Source organism: Girardinichthys multiradiatus, chromosome 5 (assembly GCF_021462225.1).
Source record: "Girardinichthys multiradiatus isolate DD_20200921_A chromosome 5, DD_fGirMul_XY1, whole genome shotgun sequence".
NCBI classification, from domain to species: domain Eukaryota; kingdom Metazoa; phylum Chordata; class Actinopteri; order Cyprinodontiformes; family Goodeidae; genus Girardinichthys; species Girardinichthys multiradiatus.
The window spans coordinates 25,035,231-25,051,434 of record NC_061798.1 but is presented as its reverse complement, the minus strand read 5'-3'; positions in this window follow the sequence as shown (position 1 = coordinate 25,051,434).

The following is a 16,204-nucleotide window of genomic DNA, read 5'->3' as shown; positions in this document are numbered from 1 at the left end:
CAAACATTTCAACTTCAAACAGTTTTCTTTCTTGCTAATGAGCAAAGGATACATCCTGTTTTCAAATCCACCAAATACAAGCCCTTTCTGAAATGCATTTCCCTTTCCTGGCCTCCCAACGCACCCCCTTCTCCCCCTCTACCACACTCCAATTGAACTCTGAAGTGCTGCCATGCAAATCAAGCGCTGCCATGCAAATCAAGCGCTAATCCATTTGAAGGTGACAGGGCATCCTGATTATGGTGGCAGGCTTCTTCTTCATATGTCCCATCACTATCATCTATACAGAAACATGTGTTAAAACATGAAAGGGTTCCCGAGCTCAATTAGCCGATCAATTGTTTGTCAGATGTGCCAACAAACTTAGGGCAAATTGTCACATACCTGCGACTTGGAGTTTAATTCATTGCTTAGGTACAGATTCAAACACATGTAGAAGTAAACAAAGACTCATTTATTATTATTATTGTTTTTTATTATTGTGTCCTGTCATGGCATTTCAGGCATACCACATGTAAGGATTATGATTACTGATTAATAAATATTTATCAAAAATTACAAATTAAAAATCAGAATTAAAAAAAATTATTTTCTTAACCAAAAATCATTGCTTACGAATAGAAATCAGAGATGTCTTCTGGTGTTGTGATTATGGGCTCAAAGCCCTTAATAATAACAACTAGTTAATTATCATTAATAACTGATAATTATTAACCAAAACCATGCTAAATTTCACTTTTTAATCAGCTGCACCACCAATTGGTGGGGGAACTTTGACCTTATTTTGACAGATAAATCATTCTTGCACGAAATAAACACAAACGCTTTTCTTTATATACGTGAACATTTATTGAAACCATATAGCAATGCAATTACTATTCTGGTCCAAAAATCTTCACCTAACTAAATATGCACTATTCTACAAAAGGGAGTAAAATGGCTATCTAAAAATTATAATAAAATAAAATATATGCGCATTGAGTGTCTATGAAGATCAAACCAGCAGTTTATGGACAAAATGTTCAATTTGGGTTAACTTGGAAAGTGGAGCAGAACCACTGTACAGGGAAGCCTTCTTGGTGCGCTGATGCGGCGATCAGCTGGCAGAATGGTGGCTGCGCCCTTAGCCACTCACAGCTGATTGCCACAAATCTCGCACAAAGGGTCGTAAAATTCTGAGGCAGGAGCTTGGTGGAAAAAAAAACTCCAGTAATAAAATTGGGACAAAGGAGTGGTCAGGCCACGAGGCCCAGACCACAGCTTATTTGAATGAAAAACTTCTTACTCCTGGCTGATTTGGGATCAGCCGGACCAAAAACATGAACATGCACCTTGCTGATTGCATCTGTGCTCTGCGATTCAGCAGCACTTGCACAGCAAATCAGAACAGCTCAGCATAAACACTTCAGTCAGTATTGCAACAGGTTAATACCTTGGATTAACTACTGCTGATTCTAAATCACCTTAACCTATGCCTCACCATTCCCAGACCTCTAAATACACTTATTTAATATAAAAAGAACAAAATTACTTTGACCTTTGGGGGGGTGGGTCTGGAGCGTCACACGTCCGTGATCGCTCAAAACGGTCAGCTTTTCCTCCGTCCAGAGCAGGGAAAATATGAGGAACCTTTGAAGTCAACTGCATCAACAACAAGGAAAACTCATCTCCTTGCTTTTTTTACCTGTGCTGGAGTGTCTGCGGGGTCTTCGATCGGTTTATGAATATTCTGACCTTCTAGTATCAGACAGAATTACAGCTTTCAACCTCTTCCAGGAATGGCCATTTGGAGGAAATGTTGGCCTGCGAGATTTTGTCTCCAGATATGCACTTCCGTTGTGTCATCCCGTGAGACACGCTGGGAATGGCGGCAAAAACTTTGTTTCCTCGGCTTTTTATAGCTCCGATGACGTCAGCTTTGATGTTCATCGCTGCGATGAATGCTGAGCTGTGCATGTCGATCTGCGCAGTCCAGTCAGTCTATCCGAACAAAATGGATAACACCAACGCATATAAAATAGCTGGTTGCCTACATGTGCTAGGGCAGCTTTGCTCTACAAAAGTATATCTGGAGATAGTATCCTAATAGCTTGATTGACTTTATTAAATCAGGGATGCACTGGGCATGAAAGTAGAAAGGTCGCATTAATATTATATGAATCTGTGTTTGAATTACCTTCAACCTTTTAGATTATTTCTATTGAATGTGAAAGTGTATGAAAGTGTGTGAACGTGTGTGTGCTGGTGGTATGTGGAGTAAGTATGTGTGCTAGTTTGTCACCTGTAATTGGGAAAATGTTAAAATGGCCAAAAGAGTATAACACTTGCAGTGCCCAAGAGTAGCGAGGGAAGGTAGCCTCCTGTCCTGGAAGCCGAAGCAGCTTCAGACAGGCAGACACCAAGCACCCCTCAGACCAGCAATGTGCCTGAGACAGAAGCAGGTCAGCAGTGAAGCACTTCAGCAGACTCCTTCAGTAAAAACAGTAATCCAGTTTAATGCTCTTGCTCTGAGCTATGTATTAAATATATTTTGCTTACATATACAAAAATGCTAATTAAAACTTCGGGAACAAGAAAGAAGACAGACCTGTGATTCAACATAAACATAATAACATTAACCATAAATCAGCCTTAGAGAAACTTCCCCAGTGCCTCCTTACAAACATATCTGAAATAAAAACCAGAATGTTTTCCACCATAACAAAACATTTCAACATCAGTGATGATTACTGAGATGCAGAGTAGCAGGTTTCTTGGCTAGTTTATGAACATAAATATGTAATTATTTGTGATTTCATCACTTACAAGAAATTCCTATTCTTCTTTCTTTCCATTTTACAGATAGTGTGAATAAACACAAAGTTCTAGAATTGTGACGCTCAAGGTGGCAGCTTGTTGGGGTACATCTGTTACATTTATCCAGATCTGACATTTTATAAATGTTTATTCCTCTTTCTTCTGGTTGAGACATCACTTTTTTGAACAATTATCTTCTCTGGTTTTGGGTTGGGGCAACTGGATTGATTTTTGCTGTTACTTTTGAACAATTGTTATGAGTAAACATAACAATTAGGTGTTTTATTTTTCTTTTTTTTACAACTGGAAGCAGCTGATTAACATCTCAAAAGCTTAAAAAATACCTGAACTATGTCCCCGGGTGAAAGGGGGGGCATCATCATGGATGCAGAGCATGAACAAGAAGGAGAGAGAGAGAAAAAACAGTTTAAACCATTTGATCCATTGATTATAACAGGCATCATAAGATAATTACCTAACAATTGGATGAACTTCAAGCATTAACAATGACCCAGCCATAGAATCAAGATTGCAGTAAGTCAGTCCACTAAAGGAGATCTTTCCTGCCAACAGCCATCATATACAATGACTGTGAAAAACATTTAATAATATGAGTTACAACAAAATGTAATTTTCCTTTGGGATTGTTTTTATTATTTCTGAACTGAATTAATTAAATTAAACTGAAGCCCTCTTGCCTTTGACAGGCGGGGGTGGGAATCACAAAGATCCATACATGTTTTAGCAATTGGATGTTCTCATCAAAAACCAGTAATGAAAGACAAAAAACGAGCAGCTATTTGACTTTAAAAAATAATATATCAAATAGAAATAGAAGCCCTTTCTCTTATGCCTTTTTGTATTCGGCCCTCGGCCAGAAACACATAAGTAAAAAACAAAAACAAACAAAAAAATATAATTTTTTTATTTCCACACATGTACCTAATTCTTTGACCAGAATATACTGTAACTGTAAGAGGTGCTGTTTATTTTGCCAGGAAGGGGTCTGGAATTTTTTTTTTTTTTTTTATCAGAAAACAAACTTAGATGAACAAGAACAGGTAAATTAAACATGTATATTGCATTTTGATGATTTAGACAAGAATGAAAAAAATTGGTTAGCACCATGCCAAGAACAATCAGCCCTATCATATATGGACAATGATTTCACAGGATGAAAAATAGACTTTGCTAGTACAGATTGAGGTAAAAGTGGATTTAATTAACAAATAATTCACATATCCAACCTCAAAATTTATTGGATATATTTCTCATTCACATATCTAAATTTTCTAATTGCCTCCCAAACAAAAACACCTTTTGACTTAACATGAATCAGGTAGAAATATCTGTGTTTGGGGTCTGAATGGTGCCTGCCTGACTTTATTGGGCTGACTTTCTTGGGCTTACTTGCGTCACCAGATTTACCAACACTAATGCTTTTACTCAGTAAAAGTTAACATTGTGGAAAACAATTCATTTGGAAAGAACAGACTTCTTAACTTTCTATAAAACAAGCTCTTAATCACTTCACTTATACTGACCTGCATACTTACTGTAAGGAAACCTCTGATTTATCTCAACATGCATCTTTGAAGTCACATTCAGACTGTATCTGGAATAAGTCTCTCAGCTAACACAGCGAACTTAATGGGCAGTTTTAAGTCTTTTTTATACAGTAGCGTTGATATCTTTGCCCTGGTGTGTTGTTTATCTGATTGCCAGTAAATTGCTATTTTTGAAGCTAAGACATTTGTTGCATTTTATTATTGAGTGTGATTTATGTGTGGTGTTTTTATGTATTTTTAGATGGCTTCAGTGTGACACCTCATTTACACTCGCCAAACAGTCGGTAGTTGAATCAACAACCTGTATTAACTTTAGGAGTTTGAGATGACACACAAATAAGTCACTTCTCCATTGCTCTATACAGTAACAGCCTGAGTTTGATTTACAGTTTGTTTTCTTTGTGACAACAGTCTTACCCATTTAACCTTACCATTAATCAAGCATAATGTAGGATGTTAAAAGACATCATGATGGTCCTCTAAAATCTCCTCAGGAGTCAGAGCCATTCAGCGCTATTTTCTTTCACACATATTCCCAAATGTACCATTACCAACTGGTTTGATTTCAAACACTAACTGGCTTTTATTGCTTTGCCTCATAATTAGTGCTTTTTCCTCACCCTCGTTCTTGCGGCATTACTCCCCACTGTCTCATCTGTCTACATGTTTCCCATGACTCAGCTCATTTTCTATGTTTTATTTCCAACCTCAAGCGCCTTCTCTTTATCTTACTTCTTTCCCACCTCACCTCCACTTCTTGATGAATTCCAAACTGTCTTGCTGCAATTCATCTTCTCTACTTTTACCCAAATTCTTATTTGCACATTTCCCTCTCATCTTTTTTCTCTTCTTTTATGATTCGTCTTCTCTTTTCCTGTTCACCTTTTCTCACTTTCCGTCTGACTCTTTTTGCTGGCACGAAGTCAGGGAGATCAAAGAAAAGGAAAGATGGAAAAAGGCAAACTTAACCCCCACGCATATATCTCCCCTACACTTTCAGTTCTCCAGCAACTGAATCTGAGCCTGTCTCCTTCTAAACATCTCTGTCCAATGCTCACTGTGTTTCTTTGTCCCTTTTATTCCTAAATTTTTCTCTTCATCTTCCACATGCTGTTTTTCATCCATTGGGATGGAATCTTCATTTAGCCCCATTTTCCTCATTTTGCTATGCTCTGATTTAAATATGTCATTACAAGTGACGTCATTTCAGGAAATTCTTTAAAACGCAGTCAGTCACAAGAGGAAAACACTAATTTGATGCATCTCTCTTTGAAAGATTCACTAGATAGCAAGATGAAGCAAAGAAGACAGGGATGAATAGAGAATACAGGCATGCTCCCACATACGTAGGGATTTCTAGCTCACTCAGCTGCCAAGGGGGTCACACATGTCTGTTCTCTTCATAATTCAAAAGCGCTATTAGTGTCTCTGTATTTGTGTGTGCATGTGATTTAAAACCAAGAAGTTCTCTGCCTTCGTATACACATTATCACACAAAACTGTCAGGATCTGGATTTTTGTCTGTTTTGGTGCTGTTACTTTGCTTAGCCCCTAGATGGCGCGGAACCTGGAGGAGTTCACCATTTCCTTGATCACCTGCTGAGAAGTATTTAAGGAGGAGGCTGTCAACAACTCGTTGCCAGAGTGTTGTCCATTAGTGGTACAGCTCAGGCCACATTACCTTGTCTTGTCCTTGCCTGGAATTTCTAGTAACTTGATCTTGTTACCTTGCAGGAATACATGAACCAGACCCTGACCTTGCCTTGTGGTGAACACAGCTAGGATTTACCTTTTCCTGTGGAAGAGCCATTCTTCTTCATGAATCAAGAACCGCACCTCTCACACCTCGCTGGTTGGCAGCCTCCTGGATTCCTCACTCTTTGCCGAGCCTACAAGAACCTCGTCCACCCTCCTCCTTTTTCCACCGCGCCGACTTCTGTATTCCTGGAACCATTAATCATTCTGGCACACATTACTTTCATCCTAATCAGTCTCATGGGTAAACAACATCTTGGTCTCTCCACTTTCCTCCCTCTGGCGGATCACTCCATAAACCAAGTAAGACTAAATCTTATAGTAATAGTTCAAGACCCTGAGTTATCCTGCTTATCAACCTGTTTGTTTTTACAGTTGGTTTCCCGGTTCCTGTTTCCCTGTCCAAGTCATTTCACTGTAAATAAAACACAGTACCGTAAATCTTTGTCTCCTGAGTTGCTTTTCTGCATGTGGGTCAGATCCGTAAGAACCAATATGACAAAAACATACCTGAATAAAACACGATTCAAGCTTACACAGATACAGGATATTGAACCGTTTCAGGGAGGTTGACACAACTGCACATTCAACACCTGTCATGGGGGGGGTTTAGGGTCGGACCAAAGTGCAGACAAGAGCTTGGCAGAAGCATATTGAATAATATTCAGCTTTGTTCAAAGGTATCCAAAACGTAACTGTTAGGTTGAATGTATACATTAATGTTCACTAATTATCACTCACATGCATTTCTTCCCTATTCTAACAGTCACATGCAGATGTAATTCAATGTCTGGAACATTCTGTCTCTATTTTAACTGTCACATGTAAATGTGACACAGTGTCTGGCTGTACTCAATTGTTATCTTGGTCTGTGTGCAGCTGGTCTTGCAATAACCGAAGGCAGTACCAACTGTCCCTGTTCTACTTGTAAATGTCACACACCCATCTGATTTGTCGGTACACTCTACTGTATAAATAAACGGAGCAGAAGTAATCACACTTGTAGTTAACACTGGTGTGTGGCTGCCCTCGCTGCGAGAAAGTTAAAGAGTCTCTGTGTCATTCATCTGAGTCTGACTGTTGGTTTGAGTTGGCCACTCACTCCAACCACCTAACATTTAAACTTGGTCCTTCGAGCCGGATTAGGATTATCTAATTATTCTATCTATTGCAGTTGTTGGGACCCCAGAGGACGTCGCCTAACACCGAGAGGAGCACTGCCGCTCCAACTGCCTGCCAGGCAAAGTCCTGGTGAGTAAATTCTCACTAGGCCGGCAGATTACAAGCTACACTCGACGCCAGGTGATGCCTGGGAGGTCCCTCAACTGCATTTGAAGTCAACTCAGAGGTGAAACGTTTGATTATATTTCACCATAATGAAATAGGAAGACGTCAGGCTAATATTTCGCCGTAATGAAATAGGAAGACGTCAGGTTAATATTTTGCTGTGATGAAATAGGATAAAAACTTAATATTAAGTAGTAATTACATCTAAAAAGGGTTTAAAATATAAACTAGGTTAGAGTTGGCCACAATCAACCGTGTGTGAATGAACTGTGTATGACTGGAGGACTAAGTATTTTAGAAGAATCCTAGAAAGATTCTACTGGTCCTGTGTTTCTTATTTTGCCTGAAAAGACAGAAGTACTGGCGATAAAGGAGGTTAAGGACAGGTTCCATCCCTGAAAACTAACATCGCTGCATGATTAGTGCGCAGTAGAAGGCCGTGTTAGTGTCCTTTCCTTAATCTCATGCCAATTAATTTCTAATCAAGACACTCATAGTTACAAATAAAAAAAAGGGGAGAAAAGTTGGGGAAAGGACAAAGTAAAGATTTAGAAGGGGATGTAAAATTCATGGAAGGTTTTGTAGAAGGAGCGGGAAGAATATGTCATAAATGGAATAACAAACATGGGTTCTTGGGGAGGTTAGACTCAAAAGATATTCTAAAACTACAAGCAGATTTAAAATTACAAATTATGCAAACCAAGAACCCGCGTAAAGAGGAACAGAGAAAAGTAGAGTATAAACTTTCAGAAAAATGGTTAGAGCAAAGTAAGTTGAGGAACACGCAGAGGGAAGAGAAAGGAAAGAAAAGAAAAGACAAATTAGCCGCCGTCTTGGTCGGACCAGATGAAGAAACTGTAAGATCTCATAGACAGCCACAACCACAGCCTCCTTTGCCTGGCGCCCAGGTTGTGGCCCCACAGGTCCCACAGGTAAATGAGGGAGCTTTAGGGGCTGCAAGACCACAAGCTCCTGTAGTCAAAAGGAAACAAGAAAACACAGACAGACCACCAAAAGTTGACGAAGGCCCTAGTACAGTAGGTGGACCTATTTGGTATCCAATTCAAATGCTGACAAGAAGTAAATGAGTCCTTTACCCAAATGATGAGTTAAGGGCCCATGAACTCATATTTCACCCATCTGGTGAGCCCTTAGAACAGGGAACATTTCCCATGGTTGAAGTAGCAAATCCAAACCCCAGTGCTGCAGACAATCCACAAACACCAACTATTTTAGTATACAGGCCATGGACCCAGGAAGACAGATCAGCTGCCCTGAAGGGTACCCCACCAATACAGGAAGGTGTAGACAAGTTCTTAGCACCCATTAATGAACTCAGAGGGAGTTTTCACCTTAATGGCAGAGAAATGCTACAGTGTTTCACTCAGCTCTTTGGTCACCGGTGGTCCAGAGTAGCTGGAAACTTCACTGGATGCACAGACAATGGTGAGCCGCTGCCACATGATTCGAATGAGCTAAGAGATGCCCTACGCTTACTCCTTGAAAGAATCAGAGGAGCTTATAGACAGGCAGCAGATTATGGTAAGATTTCACAATGCAAACAGAAAGATGAGGAAGACCCACAGGACTTCTTAGATAGGATGAGACGTGTTTTCAGAGCAAACTCTGCTATACCACATGATGATGAAGAGGGAGGAACTTATCAGCAGCAGTTAAAGAGAGCCTTTTTGCAAGGCCTTAAGCCTGAACTCAGACAGTATATAGATAAACATTGGGTTCACCAAAATACAGGAAATGTTACTCAAGCCTTAGAATATGCACAGCATGCTCACAAAATGCAGCAAAACAGGAAGACAGATACATTTGCAGTGCAGGATGGCTTAATAGCACAGCACATCTCTGACCCAAATAACTACAGAGGGAGGGGAAGCTTTAGAGGATGTGGACGGGGAAGAGGAGGCTCACTAAATAGACAGACTCGAAACAAGGCATGCTTAAGGTGTGGAAGGTTGGGCCACTATGCTAGAGAATGCAAAACAAACCTCAAGAATTACACTCCTCGCGAAGCTTGCGATGATGCATGCTGGAACTGTAACAAGCCAGGACATTTCACCTGAGAATGTAGGGGAAAAAGAATAGATAACCCCAACTTCACGCAGAATTGACAATTAAAGCCACAGCCACTATTTCCTCCCTCAACCCACACATCCTTTCTACCAAATGACGCAGATGAAATCAAATTTGAGGAAGTAGACATTCAAGCAGCACTAGAACTAATAGCAATTCATAAAACACAAGACCTGCCATACAAAAACATAATAATCAATGAAAAAATATACAGCTGCTTATGTGATACGGGAGCATATAGGACAGTGCTGATTGAACCCCCACCAAAAGTGAAATTTTCAAATGCACGTGTTGGGACCGAGCCATGGATTTCAACATTAAACTCCGGTACGGACTTTTCTGGAACTTTCAAAATAGATTGCATTTAACTGACTTCAAGCAACTGAGGAAAGGGGGGGGGGGTAGAAGCAGACTTCCCATGATGCCTCTGTCTGAATAAGAGCAACCCTCTCCAACAAGCCGACCTCTTCCACACTGGTGTTCATCGGGATAGGAGGGGGACAAAGCGCGCTAATGTATTTTGCTGGCAAAAAGACAAACTCTTCAAACTGGATCCAAGAGTGTCATAAGATAATGCGATCAAATGCACAAGTTAAGTATGAGTGAAGCACTGTTTGTGATTTCATCATAAAGAGGGGAAAGTAAGGTATAAGCATTGCTTACTTTCTCTCCGAGGCCTGCCAAAACCGTGTCGCAGAGAAATCCCCAGTAGAGAAGCTGTTTCTACAAGCTGAGCCTGAAGGAAGGACAACGGCCCGCATCATCATTGTGTTAACCCGTTTGGTCAGCGGACAGGACGGGCCGCCCAGCTACAGCTCTGGAGCTAACCCTTTTTGTTCACAGTGCGAACGCACCTTATTTTTGTTAATAAATTCTTGTATTTTAAGAAATTGTGTGAGTTCATTCCATGTGTGTGCAGAGTTTATGCTGTTCAATAATGTCAGAGCTCGTTTTACACCTTTCTATTTTGTCCTAATACCATCGCCTTACTGGGCTGGTATTCACAGGACAACCCTTAACAGACCAAAACATTATTTGATAAAATATTAAAATATTAAATAATATTCTCAGATTAATAATCACAACACACGTCAGATCTGCAGCAGGAACTTCAGAGGTACATTATCTAACTACACCCGTGACAGTAAAATAACCTGAAACAGGGTTGACATGTCAAGTTCCTGTTCTAATAAGTCAAAAATGCCCAGTGAACCTATTAGGGAGAGACCTCATGCAAAAACTACGCATAAACATTGTCTCTACAGAAGTAGGCATGAAAGTTGTGGTTGAGGAGGGTGCCCTAGAAGTGCATGGGCCCTCACAGCCATACTATTACAGGTCTTTAGATCTAGGTCCCGCATCAGCAGTACGAGAGTTGCTAAGAAAAACAAGAGAAAAGCAAACTTTCCAACTGACTCAATACATGCCAGATTCTGAACTTCATGTAACCATGAGGTATAAACACTCTCCAGAACCAGATCATAAATATGATACAGTTTTCCATAGAGAAAAAATACAAGCAATAACTGTGCAACACCTGTATGTAGACCCAAGTACAGGGAAATCTTCCGCCTCTGTTATATTGTCAGAAAAACAGCTCCAGGAGTTCAGGGGCGACACACCACATTTGTCATTAACCAAACCCTCAGAGGGTCAGTGGAAAGACTCAGGAGATTTTGTGCAACATGCAAAGAGGAAAATATGAACCACTGACTAACTGATTGGAAAATAGATCACAGAACTGGTATATTAAAACTCACCTTAGGAGGGAGGGTTAAGGTAGAGCCAAAAAGACACCTTGAAGACCCAGAATGACAACTTCTTGGCCTAACTGAAGGTGAGGAAATTAACATGCACCGTGCCTTAGATACGGTCCCATCTGACCTTTGGTCACAATCATCTACTGATGTAGGCCTCATAAAAGACTTCCCTCCATACAAAGTAAAACTAAGATCATAAAAACGCCCATTGGTTCGCCAATATCCACTTAAACGAGAGGCTGAGGAAGGCATTAAACCAGTAATCCAGAACATGTTAAAGTCAGGAATATTAAGAGAAGCACCAGATGCGACCTGCAATACGCCCATTTTTCCAGTTCAGAAAGCTAATACAGGAAAGTGGCGAATGGTTCAGGATCTGAGACCCATAAATGATATAGTAGAGCATGCAGCCCCGGATGTGCCCAATCCGCATACTCTACAACATTCTCTGGCACCAGATAAAAAATATTTCTCAGTAGTGGACCTTAGTAACGCCTTTTTCACAGTACCTTTACATGATGAATCACAACATCTTTTTGGGTTCCAATTTAAAGGGAAAAAGTACACATATACAAGACTCCCACAGGGCTTTAGTGAAAGTCCCCATGTGTACACACAAGCACTAAGATATTCAATGAGTACCTGCATAATACCTGAACACAGTCAAGTCCTGTTATATGTGAATGACATTCCCATTGCCTCAGATACAAAACAAAACTGCGAAGAGGCAACAATAACAGTGTTAAAACACCTACATCAAACAGGACATAAGGCATCCAAGAATAAACTACAGTTATGTAAAGAGGAAGTAGTTTATTTAGGACACACTCTATCACAGCATGGCTGCTCCTTGTTAAATAGCAGAAAGACAGCAATACAAGAGGCCCCCAAACCCCGTACAAAACAAAAAATGATATCCTTTCTGGCCCTATGTAATTTCTGCAGGGAATGGTTGCCAGATTATGCAGCAATTGTCCAGCCATTACAGTCTATGATTTATGGTAACGATATGACACTAAGAGACAAAATCAACTGGACAGAGGAAGGAGAAAAAGCATTTATTGATTTGAAAAACTTGCTACAAACCACCGTCACACTAGCATTACCAGATTATAGTCAACCATTCACACTTTGTGTCGATGCCTTCCAAGATTATATGAAAGCAGTGTTGACCCAGCCATTTGGTTCAAAAGATAGGCCACTTGCATTTTATTCAAAAAAGCTGGATCCAGTGGTTGCTGGATTTCCAGCCTGCCTACAAGCTTGTGCTGCAGCTGCAGAAGCTATGAAGCAGACCGCTGAGTTAGTGTTATGCCACCCACTAACACTGGAAGTTCCACACTCAGTCTCGCTCGTGTTGCTTCAGACCTCACTCCCCTTTTTAACACACGCCAGACACATTGCACTGGATTCACTTCTCCTCTCACAGCCCGATATCACCTTACAAAGATGTGGACCTTTAAACCCAAGTACATTGGTACCTACGTCAGCAGATGGAGAACCACACTCCTGTAAAGCCAAAGTAGAAGAAGAGACAAAACCAAGAAAAGACATTTCACAAGCAACTCTCCAAAGTTCCATAATTGTGTTTGTAGATGGCGCTGCCTCTGAAGATGAAAAAAGGGAAAAATAGAGTGGGCTATGCTGTAACAACCATAGACACAGTTATAGAATCGAAAGCACTCCCACACACATGCTCTGCACAAACAGCAGAACTCTATGCGGTGGTCAGAGCATGTGAAATACATGAAGGAAAAGCATTAACTATCTTTACTGATAGTCAATATGTTTTCGGAACCATACACCCCCATGCGAGAATATGGAAGAACAGGGGTTTTAAAACATCATCAGGAACAGAATTAACTAATTTTAACCTATTAAAAAGACTCCTCTCAGCTGTACAACTACCATCTCACATTGCCCTCTGTAAATGTAAAGCACATCAAACAGATGCAACAGAAGAAGCACGAGGAAATAATTTTGCAGACACTTATGCAAAAACAGCTGTGAAACTTCCCCTCACACTGAACATGTCAGATCTGTTATTTATAGATGCGGACGGGCTGAAAGACTCGCAGCACACTGCAGCAGCAACAGAGATAAAAACTTGGCTCTCCAGAGGAGCAGTACAAATAGAAGGAATCTATAAAATAGATAACAAACCCATTCTACCAAAACATTTATACAAAACCGCCACGATGGTGACACATGGTAATACTCATGTTTCAAGGGGAGGTATGGAACATCTAGTAAATCATCAATTCTATACTATAAATTTGTCTCACTATGCAAAAAAAGTTTGTAGGTCATGTATCATCTGCTGTAAACATAACTCACAGGGCAACATGAGACCCAAAAGGGGACAGTTCCCAGCAGCAGCACATCCATTTCATACCATACACATGGATTTCAATGAACGTTCATGGTCACAGGGAAAGAAATACTGTCTAGTGGTCATGGATTCCTTTTCCAAATGGATTGAAATATACCCAGCAAAACACTGCGATGCTCTTACAGTAGCAAAAAACCTAGTAGCATATTTCTTCCCTACTTATGGGATTCCTCAAATCATCAAGTCAGATAATGGAACACATTTTATGAACAATGTAATAGAATTGTGCTCTAAAGCTTTGGGGTTCCAGTTAAAAAATAATTGTTCATACCACCCTCAAAGCGCAGGCCTGGTGGAGAGGACAAATGGAACTATAGAAAATAGACTGAGAAAAACAGTAGAAGAAACAGGGAGGCCCTGGCCAGATTGCCTTTCCTTAGTATAAAGTTATGGATGAGAATAACACCTAATCAGACTGGCCTCACTCCTTTTGAAATAGTACATGGGAGATCCTTCCCACTGCCATCAGAAATGAATGACATAGAAAAAGCACAAAGGGAAACCTCATTAGCTGAATGGATGAATACAATGTTACAAACAAAAGAAACACAGTTGTCCAGTAGTCTGCCAGTAAACTCTGCTCCTATCCCACAGAATAACCTGAGACCTGGTCCTGATCAAAATGCTCCAAAGAAAAGACTGGAGCACCCCTCGCTGGGAAGGACCATACCAAGTTCTCCTGACCACACCTACAGCTCTGAAAATCGCAGAGAGACCATCCTGGATCCACAAGAGCCACTGTAAGCCAGTATTGCCATTACAAGAGCCAAACCAACCGACGGGGTAGCAGAGGAAGAAGGGGCTGGTGACCCATAGGGCCCAGCGTCTCAAACCGGTGAAGAAAACAACTGACCTGCACCCAACTTAGAATGGCTCTCTGTAATATGTGGACAGGACTGATCAGCCTGAGCCTGATTCTGGCAGTAGGACTCTTTTTCTGTTTAAAGCAGGATCCAAAGGATGCAGCGCCGCATCGGAAAAGATGGACACCAGACGGATCACACCTCATGCCCCTGGGAAAGGGAGACAGAGGACATCATCCCTTTCTGCAGAATTACTGGTATTGTTATGTGTATGACACTGCTAAATCTCAGAATAAAACGGATTGTTATGTATGCTCTGTAATGCCTGTACACTCTCAAGGTCCTACAATATATGTGAAAGCTATGAATGATTCACAAGCAAATTGTGCCACTTCTTTCGGAAAATTAGGATATGCATCTTGCCAATATTTCATTATCCCAGGACAGTTTCCACAGGAAAACCAGACTCTAAATTATACGTGTAACCCTCATAACTGCATCTGTGACTCTGAGTTTTAGAATGCTTTAAATATCACTGAAGAGGACAAGGTCCCACCTTTTAATGCACACTGAAACGGTATAAAACAACACGCTCAGTGTTATAACAAAAGTAAAGGGAATAACTATTTATCTAGGCACAAGTACAAATTGTAAAACAACATTTCAGATCACTGACCTGTTTCACAATGGGACATACTGGGTACAGGGGGTAGCTTGGTTATGTAGGAACAATGCCTACTTTGTTCTGCCCACATGACAGTGTATGGGGAACCAATGTACCAGACAAATTTAAACACTGGTCCACAAATAACAAGATAATCCTGTCCCTTCTTCCCTGGCTTGGGGTAGGTAAAGTCATGCTGTGCCTAGAAACTCTAAATTACCATTTAGGATTGTTTCTTAATAATTCCATAATAATAGAAGACACCCAGAACAAACAGATTGATGCTAGGAGGGGCATGATAATACAAAACCGTATGGCTTTGGACATATTAACAGCCTCATCCGGAAGTGTTTGTATATTGTTAAATAGCACCTGTTGCACTTATATCCCAGACAACATCCACTCTGCCAACATGACAGAAGCCTTAGATCATTTAAGAGATTTGTAAAATGTTATGGCTAAAGACCGTCTTACACCTACTACTTCATTGCTTGATTGGATGCTTCAGGGAGGATGGATGGGGTGGATAAAAATCTTTTTTGTAGCAATGATAGCTTTTGTGTTAACCCTCTGCCTCCTCTCAATTTGTATCATACCATGTGGTAAAATAATGATCAACAGGATAGTAAGCCAACCTGTTACAGTTGCTTATGCCTCCTTGAACCAAGAAGAAATCAGCCCTACCAGTGATGATGATGATGACTATGGTGACTGTGTCTCAGTGACAAACACCAAAGTGTAAATAATGATAAAATTCTGTTACATTCCTTCTCCATAATAATGATCTTGCAGCTAAAAATCTGATAAGAAGAGGCTGTTTAAGTAATGACATATGGAAGTTTGTGACTACATCTACCTTATATTCAGCTTATTTTTAAACATTATAGTGCATTATATTTTTACATTTTCTGTTTATGATTTCTATTGCTTATCCCCCGTTTGGTGACTGCCTTGGCGGAAGAGTCGTGTGAGTATTTTCCTGCCTGATAGTCATTGTAACATAGGAATATGTGCAGTTTTTCCATCTAACAGGTTTTTCGCTCACACAGAGGGTATTTTGATTATTCTTTTTATGATTTTATTATTTAATT